This window comes from Fulmarus glacialis, unplaced genomic scaffold (genome assembly GCF_000690835.1).
Source record: "Fulmarus glacialis isolate BGI_N327 unplaced genomic scaffold, ASM69083v1 scaffold1292, whole genome shotgun sequence".
Taxonomy (NCBI): domain Eukaryota; kingdom Metazoa; phylum Chordata; class Aves; order Procellariiformes; family Procellariidae; genus Fulmarus; species Fulmarus glacialis.
In genome coordinates this window covers 66,259-82,839 of record NW_009196995.1, presented here as the reverse complement: position 1 = coordinate 82,839, position 16,581 = coordinate 66,259, and the positions used below count along the sequence as shown (strand labels likewise).

The 16,581-nt window shown below is 38.1% G+C and overlaps 1 protein-coding gene across 1 annotated transcript in view; it reads left to right on the top strand.

The window, feature by feature from the left end:
- The first annotated feature begins 16,506 nt into the window (after positions 1 to 16,506).
- Positions 16,507 to 16,581, top strand: part of PPM1B (protein phosphatase, Mg2+/Mn2+ dependent, 1B) — a 36,848-nt gene continuing 36,773 nt past the window's right edge. The window contains exon 1 of the mRNA XM_009572363.1: positions 16,507 to 16,581. This exon is cut by the window's right edge and continues 72 nt beyond it. The gene's annotated coding sequence lies outside the window, so the exon portion shown is untranslated.

The window sequence follows — 16,581 nt, the reverse complement described above, 5'->3', positions numbered from 1 at the left end:
ATATCCAGTACTTGATCTGGATTTTCTTTCCCTTACTGATTGCTTAGGCTGGTGGATGAATTTATTGTAGTCATCCAAAATCTAGGTTGTGGTTGATCATGTTTCTGAGGAGCACTTTTTCTAAACTGGTAGAAGGTTGTGCGTAAAACTTCAAATAGGGGTTTTATACATAAGCAAAATGAAAACAGTATGGTGAAAACAACAGCTAGAGCTAATACTGGGGAGAGGGGGCTATGTGAAACTTGCTTTCTAAATCCTTCATAAGTGCACCACAGTCGAACTGCTGTTTAAAAGATAACCTAGAAGTTCTTAGGCATTCAGTCATTTAAAAGATGCTTTAATAATAGCAATTGCTTGTTTTGTGGGAGGTTTTCCAATCAACCCTCCTTTAGATTCTGTGCATCTCTTACAATGTAAAGAAACTGGAAGCAGCTTAAGGTGACTCTCTCTCTTAATAGTCATTTATAGGATCAGGGAAAAGACAAGCATACCACCTTTGCAGACGATTATGTTGGAAAGAGAATGTTTCACAATGTTTGCTACAGTCAAATAGCTGTGCAGTCTCCTCTGCAGGCAGCCCTTGAGAGCTCATCTGTTCTTTATAAATGGTGAAAGCTATAGTTTAATTTTTTCCTATGTTTTAAAATTGAAATAATAATTAGGCTTGTGTGTGATGTGGAAGAAAAGCATTGTTAGGGCTCTGACATAGTGACATTGGTGTTTTGTATCCTACTTTTATATCATAGTAAACAATAGAATTCATTTCACTTCTGTTTCCCCTTTGGTTTGCCTTATGCTGAACCATGTCTATGCTTCTATATGTTTTATTACTATATTTAAGCGTAAGAGTGATGGAGGATAAGAGCTGTTGAAGATCGATATCTAGCTTGTAACATTAAATCCAATAGGTGACTTCTCACTTTCTTAACTAGAATGCACCAAACAAGCAATTCTAGGCCAGAGAAGGACTTCTCTAAAATATTTAATGAACTCAAAATAGTAGCTGTTGTTAACTATAACAGCTTACTATGTGGTTTTGACTATTGTTGCAGTATTGTTTTAATTTAAAGAAAAAAAGGAATGCTGTCAACTTAAAGTATCTGACTTTTGGAGGGAAGGGGATAAGGTTACAGACTATCAAAACAATTTTTTTTTTTTTAAGATGAAGTGAAATGGGGCTTGTCTTACAGAGTAAGAGGGGAAGAAATAAAATTCCAGTATAGTTCAGGATTCTTGAAATAAGCTTGTGCGCTGCTGTTGCCAATGGCAGGGAATAGAATTTAACATGGTCAGAAAACTGTCACTGGGGAAAGTACTCTGAAATTGTGTTTTTTAAACCCTTTATTAATTTATACTTGGAAAATACTTTCCTTGAAAAATACTATATATTCTCAGATATATTTAATGACCATGCTATTTGTAATCTAAAGTTTTCCATATTTATGAATCTGTACAGAGGGGAAGTAGGGCTCCATATAGAAAAAGTACTAGTCTGTTACTACTTGAAGTGATCTTTTTTCACTGTTTTGTTTTGTTCAGGGTTACCAGGTTCAAATGTGTTTTGTATTAAAAAAAAAAAAACCAAACAACTTGGGGTAGCAATTCCGTAACTGAAGTAACTCACCTTTTTTGAAAGGTGTCTTTTTGTCCAGACTTGAAACCTGGTTATGTTGTCAGTTTCTCAAAGAATATGAAGCTAATGTGGAAAACTTCTTAATATGTCTCTTCATATTGTCCCTTCCTCCACAGATCTTGTTTGTTTATTGAAGCACTGATTAAAACAAACTCTTGCATACAAAGCAGACACGACAGCTTAGATTTGTCATGAATTGTCAGATTTGTGCTTGAAGCCTTTCTAAAGTAAGTAATGGTCTTGGAACACTGTATTGGAATCTTCATCATACTTTTCCGCTATTTATCTTCTTTTTAGTAATCATCTTAAGTTATCACTAGTATAAAAAGAATCAGTGAACCTGGACTACCTGTGAGCAAACTTTCTTCTGCACAGTTTATTATGTTCCAATTTCAGAACTGTTGATTCTTTCCACTTAGTGTTTATCCTCTCCTTTCCTTGGGTCAAAGTCTGTTACTGTTACTGCAGGAGAGAAACTGAAATGAGGCAGGAGAGAAAAATAAAAGTAGCGGTCTTGGTGCAGAAGAAAACTACAATGCTTTCTAAAGAACTGAAGTTCTAAATTCACTGAGAACTTAAGCTAATCCAGAGAATACTTGAGTAGGCAGAGGACACTATTCATCACGGAGTATTCTTCCTTATTCTCTTATCACAGGGTTCTGTTTTCTGTTCATTCGTCTGTTCATCATGTGAAAGATTTTTGTCAGCAGATATGCAACCTTTTATTACCAAGTTCTGCTGTCTGCCACTAGCCTACTGGAATTATTTGCCTTTCAGGGGTATCATGACTCTCTGATACTGGCATGGGTGAAAACCAAGTATACGTTGACTACTGACATCTGTATTGCTGGGTGAGATGGGGAGGAGCTTCTTTCTATTAGTCTTCATTCTCTCTCCTTATTTTTGTTGATATGTAGTTTCTTTGAGCTCATTTTCTCCTGTTGTGTCCCTTCTTGAGAAGGGTTGGGGTGGAATGGGAGAAGCTTTAGTCTATAGTGCTTTTTGCTGAACTGTGTAGAAGACCCCGACTGTGTGACCCCGAGTAATTTTTCCATTAAGAGGGGAAAAAGCAGTAGAGCTTGTTTGGTTCAACTGCCAAAGGGTAGTGCCTTCAAAAACCTAGAGACAGGACAGTGGTAAACCCAGCACAGTTAAAGAAGTAGCTAGCATGTAATTCAGTTGAAGCTGAGTTTTTAATTCTGAATTTCTTCTATGTTGGTTTCTAGTCACTAAATCTTACACTACCTCAGTAAGAGTGCCAGATGCTAGATACGTCCGCTTCCTTTGTCAGCCAGGCACTGTTGTTATTTCTTTGCAGGTGTTTTAAAAAACTAAATATACTTGGAATGCTACTGCTGATGAAGAGAAGACCATACTGGAAGTCACATAACTGTGACAGTGTTAGCAGTGTCACCAGCCATGTTGCAATCCTAAAGTAAAAGAACATGCAATTAAATGTTGATGTTAAAACCTCTATTATAACTAAATTAAAAATGCCCATGTCTTCTTTTGGATTTTCCCCAAATGCATAGCCTGCTACAGATGCTGATATGACTCCCTTCACAGCAGTCATTCCAGTTTAATTAAATATCAGTGCTTGCTGACAAGAATATCTTTATTCTGTAGGCACATGAGAATACAGCAGAAACCAAAACTTTACATAGCAAAGGTCATGGTAAGGAGTTTGTCAGAAGGTTCCTGAGCAAGTCAAGCTGTTTTTCTGTGCTTTTTGTCACGTTTGCAAATTTCTTTAGGGGATAAGAGGACTGCCTCTGCTCATCCGCTGTGGTGTTGGCATTGTTCACTGCTTAATGTGGAGCTAGAGTATCTTACCCACTCCATGCTTCAAGCATAAGTTTTGGGGAACTGCAAAGGGACTGAAGTATTTGGGTGAAACATAAGTAATCTCATCCCTGGTAGAGACTAGAATTTGCAATGGTTTGTCAGGCACTGAGACTGCTTTTGTGTCCAGGAGTTCCTGAATTTGTTCAAGTTCAGAGGTCTCAATAAAGTGGATTTTTTTTCAATACAGTGCTGGAGAAAATCAAACTATCTGAAAAGATGTAAGCAATCTGAATTTCAGAAATTCTTTCTAATGTGCGCAATTAAACATGTTTGAGTTTTCTTGGCCATTTGCTATTCTTTTTCACTCCTTTCTCATCCCCTTCTCTGCCACCAGTTTCTATAATAAATTTTAGGTAGAGTTATGAACACCAAGTTTTTCGTTTTGTAACCTCTGCTATTACTGTCTAGTTGCCAGATACCTTGAAAATTAGCCAGAAAGTCAATTATTTGATGGCTGTGTTCACTTGTTGAGACCTGCTTGTTTTTATGCACAGAGTTCTTTTCGTTAGGCTTTGGAACATTTGAATTCTGCAAATTGTTGAAGCCTGGAGATGGTTCCTGTTTCAGGCATCCTTGCTATGTTATATAATAAAGAAAGCTTTCTATTTCACTTGCTAAAAACATTAAATACTGCTTTACTTGGATAGCACTATCAATAAGTAGTTTATATCAACCTGTAGCAAAACATTTCTGGGGCCCTTGAAAAAGAAGGTGACTGGAAGTAGTCAGCATGGCTCTACTAAGGGTCAATCATGCTTAATCAACCTTACTGACTTCTGTCAATAGACCAGGTCTTCAGCTGAAGGGAGAGCAGTGGGTGTTTTTTACTTTGACCGTAGCAAGGCTTTTTAGTGTCCCACAGCATACACCTATTTACAGCCTGACTTGGAGGGTGACTAGACAAGTGAAAACTGGTTGAAGAGTCATCTCAGAGGGTGGCTGGTGGTTCATACTCTGCCTGGACAGCAGTTACAACTGGAGCTCCTGAAGGGTCTGCTGTGACCTACTCTTTTTTTTTTTTTTTTTTTAATGTCTTTATCAATGACCTGGAGGAGGAGGTGGGATGCACCTTCATCAGGTATGTGGTAGACACAGAACTGGGTCACTCAAAGGCAGGGTGGCCATCGCGAAGTACTTGGAAAGGCTAGAGGAGTGGGCCCGTAGGAATCTTACAAAGTTCGACAAGGGCACGTGCTGAGTCCTGCTTCCAGGATCAGTAACCCTCCTGCAGTGCTACAGACTGGTTGGATTGTAGCTCTACTGAGAAGGATCTGGTTCTGGTGAACAGTAGGCTGAATATAACTCAGCAGTTCACCCTGGTAGTGATGAAAACAAACAGCTTTATTCCCCTTTAGCTGGCATTTGTACTAGATGTTCCCAGACTGCATCCGTTTTACTGTGTCCAGTTTTGCTCCCGTTCTGCCTATCCCCAGCAAGAACACCACTGATAAACTTAGGGCAAGTCCACCAAGATGGTCAGGGAGCTGGAGTATGTGACCTATGAGGGCATGCTGAGAGCCTTTCGTGGTCTTGTTTACCCTGGAGAAGGGATGCTTAGGAGGGACCCAGTAGCAACCGTCTGGTATATATAAGGATGGATACCAAGAAGATGGAGCCAGTTTCTTTACTGAGATGCACAGTGGGAAAACAAGAGACCGTGGTCATAAATTGAAATGAGTGGATATATGTTGAAAAATTTTTACTGTAAGGATGATTGTTAAGAGATTATAGGATGTAACCTGTAAGCCTCTGTGGAGGTTTTCAAGACCTGAGTGGATAAAGCCCTAAGCAACTGGGACTGAGTTCAACATTGACTATGCTTTGAGAAGGAAATGGAACTGGATGACCTCGTAGGTCCCCTCCACTCTGAATCATTCTTTGAAGATCCCTACCCATGGCAGGCACCTAAGCAGCCAAAATAATCAATACATTTTATTTGGAAACTTAGTTCCTTGTGCGAGTGGCATTTATTTCTAGTGCTGCTAAATAAAATAGCTTGAACATAATCATTTACTCTTTTGTTTACTATTTTTGATATTGAGCATTAGTTACTTGAAATCTACCTATTGCATAAGCATTGAATAAGCTCATTACATCTAAGAAAGAAAGGAGAAATATTCTTTCTTGGTGTTGAAAAAGAAGTTTTAAAACTTTATAGTGATCAATATGTCTTGTCTCTCATTTGCCTTCACCCATTATTCTGAACCTTGTAGTAAAGCAATTTGTAGAGCATTTGTTGTCTGAAGTTACTGGGGGGAAGGAAAGGTACTGGAAAAGCAAAATAAATCTCAGTTTCTCTGAGATTGGTTCACTTCCCTCTTTGCCCAGGCCTATGAAAAGCAGTTGTTATCCTGGATGCTACATGCAGACGTCTCCAAAACAGAGAAGGCTTTAGTCAGATTCAAGCTGCAGAAATTACATGCTGGTATACCTAGGCATGCTGGATTTAACTGAGGTAGCCCTTCTCGTGTGTTTGTGCAAAAAGCAACTTGTTTCTTTCTTGTAACCAAGATAATTTTGGTGAATAGACAGGTGTATTTCTGCATTTGCTTTTAAAGAAATCTGTAGCAGCTAGTAACTGGCTTCTTTGTCATGGTTTCTGTGCTTTAGAATAAGTTTGAATCTCAACTTTTAGTCTTTCTTTTCCTTTGAGTCCAGGATCTGGATATATTCTTGTAAACGGTTACGTTAGTATGCCAGACTTTTCCATCCTCTCTCCACTTATGTGTTTGCATGCATGTTGTTATGCAGGCGCTCTCTCTCTGTCACATGGTTGTACATATTCCTGGTTTGGGAATGAATTTGCTTACACGTCTGTGAAGGTGGTACATATTGGCAGTAGGAGGTTTCTGGCAAGTAGTGGCCATTGAATGGTGTAGGTTAGACCACTTCATACTTTCATCTCTAACAAGTGAAAGGCATTCACGTGATCTTTTGCTGCGTTACCTTAGACAAGCAGGAACTTCTTGACTAACTTGGCCACTTCCAGTTGATCATGTATTTTATTAGTTCCAGTCTAGAAGTTCCTAGTAAGCAGTTCTTGAGCTATACATTTTATTGAGTATTGTGTTGAACTAGGAGAGAAATTGGTCAATTCTTCCATCTTACTACTTTCAGACTCACAGGCTCTTCTGTTTTATTCACCCCTAATATACAAGGAAGAGTCTCTAAAGTGAATCTTTATCCGAAGGACAAAGATCTGGAAGAAATTTGACTTTTGTACTACGTTCAAGGTAAGACTTTCAAAACTGTCCGTGATCAGATGACAAAAAGCATGAATGCTGAGGCTTGCAGAATGGTACTATTTCCGAGTTCTTGGCTTCTTGCATATTATACTATTCCTACAGAATATTATGAATATTTATTAAGTATTAAATACTTCTGCATAATTCTATGGACATACACTAATGATTAGAGGCATATAAGCTAGCTGTGGCTGTGTTCTTTAACTAAAACAGTGAAGTAGGTTGCTACATGTAACTAATGTTTACTATGCAAAGCTGTCTTTTGGGTAGCATACGTGTTCCCACTTCTAAAACTGATACGCTAAGCTGCATGATATAAAATGAAATGTCTTACTAAATTGGCAGTGTCTTAGTAACTTTTTCTGGCTTACTTTAAGGTCCTGTGCTGAGCTGCTTATAATTTCTCTGTGAATGCAATATTATAGCTCTTGAGTGACATTTCTAGTCAATTTCAAAATATCAGGAAATAATTGCAAGTCAGAGGGCAGGTTTGCTGCATTTTGGAAGGAATGGTAGATACATTTCTTTCAATAAAGCCATAGCTTCAAGCACCTATACAGTTGTCATCTGTCTGCAAGTTAGAGCGCCGATCAAGTGGTAGGAGCCATTGACGTCATTGAGCAGATGATGAATGATTGCCTTCAGCTTCCATGCACAGTTTAACAAAATGTTTAATAATGTTTGTTGTTTCATTCCCACACCACCCTCAGGGAAGAATGGAGGATATAACAAGGACTAGGGGGATAAAGCATGTAGCAGACAAAGTCGAATTCCCTCCAGTGTGACCAGTCTTGGGGAGAATGTTGATGGACTGTCCTGTTGACTGGGCTAGCATGATGTTCATGACATTCAAAGCTAGGAACTGAAAAAGTGATTCAGAAGAATGGAGAGGCACATAGCTATCCCTTGCAGAGATGGTAGTTTGTGTAAGAAGGGGAATACGAGGCCATAGTATCAAGCCATCAAACAGAGGGTGGAGGCATTCACAGGGAGTCACTCAGAAGGACGTAGGAGATGTTTTGGGGACTGGAAAGTACAAGTAGCACTTAGTGTAGGCAGCTGGTTGCCTAATGCTAGCTCTTCAATTTTGGGGGGGTGGAGACCTACTAAAATTGCCACTCATTGTGCTGAGTTCAGCAACTATTTGAAGTCTCAGATCAGCAGTCTTCTATTCATGTACCTATTTCTGATTTGTTGTGACTGTGTGGCTCTGTTTTTTATGTAGTAGGTTTTACTGAATTATCTGTGTAATCCCCAAGCTGAATGTCTACTTTTCTTTTTAAGCTGCTAAATTAATCAGATTCTTTCAGTTGTCATTCTGCAAAAACGTGAATACTTGAGTATTCCTTTGTGAGCCTTGATTTTTTTTTTTTTTTCCTTTTTGTTATGGATACGTAGTTTAATCCAGGCAGTTTGTTAAGCCTAGTATAGAATACATGCAGGTTAAGCTTTACATGTAGTAAAGTGGTAAGACTGAGATGCGTGCTTTGGAAGATACAAATCGTTTTAAAATACCTTGACATGTTGCCCTCTGTAAATGGGATGACAGAGTAAGGTGTCTGCCCCCTTGCTACAATTAACGTGTTCTTTTATGCATGTTTGTGCTAAGATGTTTCCATCACCATTCAGTCCAGCCAGGGCATGTCTGGCAGCCAACAGTGTATAGGAGCAGTAACCTTTGGTGGAGTTAGAGCTGGTGTCTTAATCTGTGTTATCCAAATTTGCCTGCAGCTGATGTCTGACCTGATGAATAGCATAAAATGAATGTTGAATTATTAACATGCTTGCTTCCCGGAATCCTTTTTGCTGCAAGTCCGTGTAGACCTATCATTACTGCATTGACTGCCTGTAATGCCCTTAAGCACCCTCTCTGATATTGATTTCTTGAAAACTGGCATGGTCTTCTTGCATGTTAGTTTTAACATTCTTATTGATAAAGTTGCCCTTTGAATTTTTGCAGGTATAATTCGACATGTATTGTGATACTTGCATAGTGGCAAAATTTAAAACATTGCCCTTTGAATTTTTGCAGGTATAATTCAACATGTATTGCGATACTTGCATAGTGGCAAAACTTAAAACCGTTTTTACTCAATAGATATATTTCAATGCTGAAGTTTCAAATATATATTGCAAATCAAGAGAGCTTAAACTGTATTGATTAAAAGTGAGTCAAACTAATTTATTGTGAAACTGAAGTTGCAGTACTAATTGGACAAAACTTTGAGTATTTAAGCTTGCAAGTTGCCAAATGGCTGCTTCTTGCCAAGTACTCCTCTGTTTAGATGACAAGTGAAGCAGTTCAGATAGCCTCAATGCAGACACCTGAAAAAGATTCCATGTGTCCAGGCAACGATACTGGAGACTGCTGCCAGAAAAAAAGGTAATGGAAATTTGCTTTGCTCTGCAGTTCCTAGAGATAGTAATTTTTTTAATTAGACTTCAGACTTTTTCTTAAAAAGTTCCTCTAGCCTGATGGAAAAGTAGAGCATGCTGTAAAAGTGCAGGGGGGACTACTGTGTTCTCTGAAGTAGTCTGACGAGCCATCTGTGATCTGAAACCTAACTTTCTATGACATACTGTGGATTGAATGGTATGTATCATGTGATTACAGATATATTGATCCTGTTACAGTATGGCAGTATATCATTACGTATCATGTAGGATCAGCTGCTTCTCTTTAGCATTTGTTTGTAACTGCCTTAAAATTCTTTGAGATATGCCTTATTTGAAATGAACCAGATCAGTTCAACTGGGTTTAGGAAGATCATAAATCTGTGTTAGCAATAAGGGAGCAACTTTCTAAACAAATAGACCCTTTTAGAAATTTTAAGATGTCTTTACATTTCTAAGTGCTGTTTCTCTCCATACTAATACATACTGTTACTGAAGTAACTTTGCTAATAGGTAGAAAAAATTTCTTAACATGGAAGAGACTAAGAAAAAAGATGTTCTAAAACTGTAATTGAGGTATAAAAATAACTATGTACTTTAACAGTTCCTATTTGGAGGCTTCAGTTCCTGTATTATTTAAATTAGTTCTTTTGGAAGATCGTGTGTCTGTAGGCTGTTAGTTGACATAACAGATGCTTGAATTATCTCTTTCCAAGTTGTGTGCTTTGCAGTAAACATTAAAATGCCAATAGCATAGTAAGTGTTAATATTTGGCAGCTTGTAGTACTGATGTTCTTATGTTACTGATTTGAATGTGCTGGTGATTTTAGTATGGTGTTGAATGACCTTTTTTTGCCTTTTTTTGACCTTTTGTTTATACACTCCTTTTGTCTTTAAATCTAGCAAGTGGTAACATGGCTAAAAAACCCACAAATAGATCGAAGTGGTTAAGTAGTGTGGCAGAGAATTTATGCCTCCTGTAACTGTCTGCAGAGGTACATCAGCAATGTCCAAGTTTTTTTTTTAATCTGCTGTGACGGCTCAGTTTTAGTTCATTTGTATCTGAAGACTTACCTGCAGAAGATGAGGGAAGAATAAGAACCTCATTTGCATTCTTGGAGAGAGGGGAGGTCCTTCCCCTAATCATCCGTGTCATATATAAAGAAATAAAAAACCACTTTTGCTATCCCTTACAAACTTGATAAAACTTGATTTCTGTCATTGTCAAACGTATCAACATTAGGGAATTCTTACTGTATTTTCTCTACCTGGTGCTAACTGAAATACTGTAATTCTGATCTTCTTGCTCGTTTTTCACTCCACTTTGTGGAGTTTAAATTCCTTCTAAATTTTGGGTATACTCGTGATCCCACTTAGGGTTGTGAGTATTATACATGAGATAAGGAAAAATGTGTTTAGTTGAAATGCGTATATTGTAATGGCTTAATTCCCCTGTTAGACAATATGGGATACTATTGTGCCTTTGAGAATCCTGCGTGGGATATTTGCTTTAAATACAGGATTTGTACAGAAAGACATGTTCTAGAAACAGGGTTTAAGCTTTTTTCTGCCAGGAGCAGCAGAAATATAAGAGGTGCTATTGGAGATAAAAAACTCCTTTTTGGCTTCAGTGGTAGTAGCAAGACTTCATTCAAAAGCTGACTTGTTCTAAATGCGTTGTTAGCCACTAGATGCTGGGGTGAGATTCTCCACCCAGATAAAAACTAACTTTTGGGAACTCTAGCTTTTAGCTGGCTTAAAAGTTATTGAACACTCTTCAGAGAAGAATTAGTCAAGATAGCCTTCTGCGGAGAATCTGTTCTTCCCCTTTGTGAGCGTTTTCTACAAGAGACTTACAATGATATCAGTCCTTTGAAAACTATCAAACTTCCTGACTTATATCCTGCAGCTAGAGCATCTAAAAATTTTGGAGCTCAGTCACCTTTGCTGTCTTAGCAATGAAAGTAGACAACTATATCAGGTTTCTTACCTCTGTCCTACAATGTTTTGAAGTCTGTAACAATGAAGTTTTCCTTATTATCCAGATGCACATACTTGCTACAGAATTAACCCATCTGAAATCTGTTGCTTTCTCTGATTTTCCTGACAACTGCTTCTGTAAGAGTTCTTTATGGTCTTACACTAAAGATGTTTTCTTGAAAGGCTTAGCAAGAAAGGACATAATCAACAGAGAAAGCTTTTATTTGCAGGACTACTTCTGAATTTGAATAATACCATAGTTTGGTAACACCTTGCTTTTTTCCTGGGGAAAGGAATGACAAACTCCAGATGCTCTTTAATACTGCTATAGTAGCTGGAGTGCATGAGACAGTTCACTTCTGTGTGAAGTGAGGTGTGATTTAGGGACATGCTGTTTTGGCCCAGAGGACTTCTGAGTAGATGTGCCCTGTAATGTTATCAGATTATAACATTAATCTGTTATAATTCTTTCTTTCTTTCTTTCTGAGATTCTTTCTCAGAACATTTAACCAGTGCTCAGGCTGTGACTTCTGCTTGTTTTAAGCAGATGGATATTTACAAAATCTAAGTAATCCACCTGGAGTGAATGTAGTTTTTTGAAACATTGATTTGAAGGCCAGATGTTCAGAGGCAACAAATGGACAGATGGTTGCAAACTGACTCATTAGCTATTGCTACCTAGGTGTTCTAGCTAGTAAGATGATAATAAATTTACCTTATGGGGAAACACCATAGGAATGTGCTCAAAAGGTAGGCACTTCAGTAATAGTAAACATGATCTTATGTTGCCCATGCAAATCACTCTGGTGTGTCTGAGCTGGAATTTTGAATCCCCATCAGGAAGATGGATGTTTGCAGACTCTGCCCTTTGCATTAAGAAAAAAGAAACGCAAACCCATGCAGAATATGAACACATCTTCCTCAATCTGCAACTCCTGGATTGCCGTGGAGGGCATATCTAGAACTTTACTTACACTATAGCCATAATGTAAGATATGATAAAAGCTAGTTAGAGACTTTTGCCAGCTCTTCTCTAGAAAGTCCTAGCAGCCCCAATAAACATGTTTGTTCAAAGCAGAAGTCCTCTGCTTACAATCCTTCTTTGTAGTTTTAATTGAGATTCTTTTTCGAAAGAACACTAGCACATAAATGCAGTACACTTTAACTCTTGCAGATACTCTCTTCTCCTTAGTTCAGCTAAAGATCAGGTAACTGAAAATGAAAAAGTTTTGTACTTGGATATTTTTACTGATGCATGTTAAATAGCCTTTCTCTTCAGCATTCCTGAAACTGGATGTTTGAAAAGCTGTCCAGCATAACCGATTGAGAGACGATTCCATATTTCTGTGCTTGAGTTATGCTAAGCATAACTCTGACCTCTCACAGGAGAACAGAGGAGTAGGTGCTTGCCAGTGATCTCCCAGTAGGCAAATGTAGATTGCATATGTGCATTCTGAATTCTAGTAAGGCTGGCTTTTGGTATTCCTTCATCTTCTGCTTGTATAATTCAACAGAGTTTAAGTTACTCATCAGCTAGATGAGTAGTTTCTGCTTCAGGCATTCACTTGTACCAGCTATCTATGTGACTGAGCAACAGACATTAGCATGGAAGCAGGAACAAGCTGCTGAGAGCAAATATTGCTTAAGCTACCAATGCTGCCAAGACATCTACATAGACATAATGCAAATTTACTGATCTAAAGCTTACGTTAAAGAGAATTACAGAGAATTTAGGAATTCAAGAGGTGCCTTACAAATACGTATTAAAGACAGGTCTGCAGGAAAAAAATTCAGAACAGCTTTTGTAACTGCTTTCTAGATGTATCAAGTGGCGGCTTTCCGATACTGTAGCTTAAGTGCACCATTTGTGAGGTGATATTTAAAAGTATGGAGCCCATAGTATTATCAAGCTTTTAGACTAGTGTAAAATACTAGTCTAATAGTGTGTTCCTGTTGGAAATTCAGCCTTGAATAGTTCAAATGACTAACTTGCAATAAAAGTTTGGACTGCAAACTTCAAACTGCTGAACTAAATTTTCACCAGAGCCCCAAATAAATTTATTTCAAGGCATTTACCTTTTTAAGAAATCCTGGGTGTTACTTCTAAGATGCAGTGGAAAGATACCATTGCACTTTTTACAAAACCATAATACTAGATCGACTGCTTCAAAAAGGGTAAAGCACTTAAATTACTTCATAGAGTTTTTAGTTTTGAACTTTTGTTCATTCTCCTTCCTTTAACTGTTGTAATAATGAACATTTTAATGCAGCTTCCACATTTGAAGAGGGGAAAAAAATAACAGAAAAAACCCACACCCACAAAAACACAAATGAAGGCTTTGCCCAGTCTTGGTTGATTCACAATGTTTTTGTATAGAACCAAGAACCACTTAGCCAATGCAGAGCAAATGCAGGATGAACAACTTTCTCTTTAGGGTGAAAGTTGTACATTGTCTCAAGTAATTACACAGAAATTAACTCCTGTTTTAGTTTGGGATTTGTTGTTTATGTAGACTAAGGAAGCACTACTCATGAACTTGCAGCACAACTAGTGCACTCCCTTGGTACGTGCTCATATATTCCAGGAAAAATCAGGTAACCTTGTGGGTGCCTCTTTTAGGAGAGGGATGTTATTTTGCGCTTACCGTATGTTGGGAACATGCAATTGGGAGGTTACAGTATACTAGCTAACCTGGGGTAAGCTTACACTATTGCTCTTTTCTTTCTCCCTCCTAGTATCTTTTACTTCTACGAAGTCTCTTACTATCTTCTGCGCAAACCAGTTTACAATTCTAGGAGATGATATTGGCAGTGGTGGTATTGTGATGTCATAAGGTCAATTATGACATATTAGATTGTAGCTCTTTCTGTTGATGTTCAGGGAGTGGGTTGGTTTGTTTGTTTGTTTACTTGTTTTAAAGCAGCAATGATTTGGTTAACCGTAAAAGGTCAGAGTTATAGCTGGTTGTGGAGCAGAATAAAACCAGTGTTTTTCTGGTGCTTCTCTGGCCAGAATCTGGAAACTTGCAGAGGACTGGACATTGTAGTGGGTTTTGTTTGTTTTAAACATTAGGATTCAACTTGAGGATCATTAGTGCTTTGCCACCAGGGTTATTAAGTATGTATTTAATCATCAGGAAGACCGGCATTTGATGCCTACCCTTCTGTAAAATAGCATGGTAGGGTTCTTCAAATTTCTCTAGACTACATAATTGTTTTTCATGTGCTTACTATTGAATATTGGTTTTAGTTCTTTAGCAGTGATTTACTTATGATGGCTTTGGCTGTGTAGTCTTTCCCTTCTGAAGAAAATACTGTAAACATGGTGAAGTTCAAATTCTTTGTTAGCCAAGGAATATTTAGGTTGTGCTCAATTAAGAACTATTCTACTGTAGAGTACTCAGTTTTGAGACACAATACCTGCATTTCTTACTTCTGAGAATTAGTGTAGATAGAATTTGGGTGAATAGGAGCATATTCTGGGGTAAGATGCTCTTAGCCCAAATACCTACCTTTGAATCTGCCCTACTGTAAGCAACCTGTCTCCGGGCTGAAAGTCACCTGTGTCTAATGAATGCTCTCATCCTCTGTGGAGTAGAAGAATTTGGGAGGGATCAAGCCTCTTGCTTCTGGGAAGCATAATGCTTGTCTTCCAGTCTGCTTTTGTGAGTCAGTCACTTCTAAAGGCTACTGGAGTAGCATCAGAAGAACTGAGGCTCTTGAGCACTTCATCATGCAAGCATCCTGTACCCTCATAGTTAAGGGGATCTTCTGAAGGTGGGAGACAGTACTCGAGGGGAGTTGTGTTCTGGTCACGCATTCTGTGTTCATGCCCCAGTCACTGGTGTATTTAAAAAGAGGGAATTAAGCTATTTTGTGCAACTTTGTGAATCTGCGCTGTTTGTGTTTTGGTTTTTTCCTAAAGTTCTTGGATGTGGAAACAACTTTTTTTACTGATAAACTTTTTAGCTTTTTCGGAAGGGCTTTTGCCATGTAGTCCAATACAATGCTTTAGGATACTTGGTCTCTAGTTTTTGCAAAATACTTTTTCAGAGTTCATTAATGATTTAGTGGATGCTGCTTTAGGTGTAGTTTCACAATACTCTGAGCAAATCTGAATTGGCAGCAGCTGCTCGTTCTCAGTTTCTGGCATTGGCACTTGCCTGATCCTGTGTTTCTTAAGCTGGTTCAGAAAGCTCAAGTGGCAGGAAATAATTGACTACTACTGACTTAGTTTGATTCCTTGAACCATCTATCCTGTTGTGGTGCCTAAGAAGAGAGAATGTTGGGGAAGATACAGGGCTTGCAGCAGTGTAACGTTACAGGCATAAAACTTACTGAAGCCCTACAATTCTTCTTCAAACAGTAGTATTCCTTCTTTTGAGCAATTTCTTGCTTGTGACACTTTTTGGTAGTTGAAAAGCACTATTTAGTGTTTGGAAGAGGCAAGCCATAATGAAATGTTGTCAGAGCTCCATTCTTTGATCAGTGGGCTTAAAGTTGAGGTCTGCAGTATGTCCCCTTTATCACTCATTCAGCTCACCAGAGTGCTGTAATCAGTTTACAAGCCTTATTGTAACACTGATGATTTTATTTCCCTCATGCCCCAGACAAAGCTGGCTGTTATCCAGAATTCTTCCTGTGGTAGTTCCTTCTACCGGTGTACTGTCATGGTAACTTTTGTAAGATGCAGTCGTTTATAAGATAAAATATGTAGTCCCTGATCCATGAAGGAATTTGGGCATTTGCATCCTGTTCAAAACGATGGGTAGATGCTAGATGCTTTTGTAGATACACACATCTGAATTGTTAGTTATCTGCTACTTTTACATTTTAAGCTGAATTTATGGTTAATTTTATAGAAACTACTTTTAAAGAAATGTAATGATTCTTATTTCAGAGGAGCTGAAATACTTTTGCAACTGAAGCATATTGCTTTGTTTTAAACTGTTGTGCATTTTTACATCTAAGCAAGCAGAATAAAGAGCTTACAAATTATACATGCTGCACTTGATGGCTTTAAGCCTTGTCAAATGCTCAAGGAGGGTACTCTGTCATTTGAGCAGGTGAATAAAATTAAGCAAATAGCACTGTTATGTCAGCAGGCATTCAAAAGCTTTTCCTTCTGTTACTGAATTTGGGGACTTGAATGCCAGGTAATAGGCTAGATGACTTTTTAAGTGCTAGTCTGTGCTGGTGAAGGAAATAGGGGAAAAAAAAAAATCTGATTCTTTGTTAGCATGAATCTTTAATATGGTGTTTAGAGAGTGTACCGAAAGGTCTTTTGACATCCAAGTGTAGCTTTAGTTCAAGCACTTCTATTTAGGAAAAAGTTGTGTTAATGAAAAAAATAATGTACAAATCTGTTGTAAACCATCTGGAGTAGCTAACTACTTTGTCTGTTTCTTTCTAGGAAATACCAAAATAAAGCAGATGTTGTGTCCTGTGCTGTTATCTCAAGGTTTTGCAAGTCATTCTGTTATG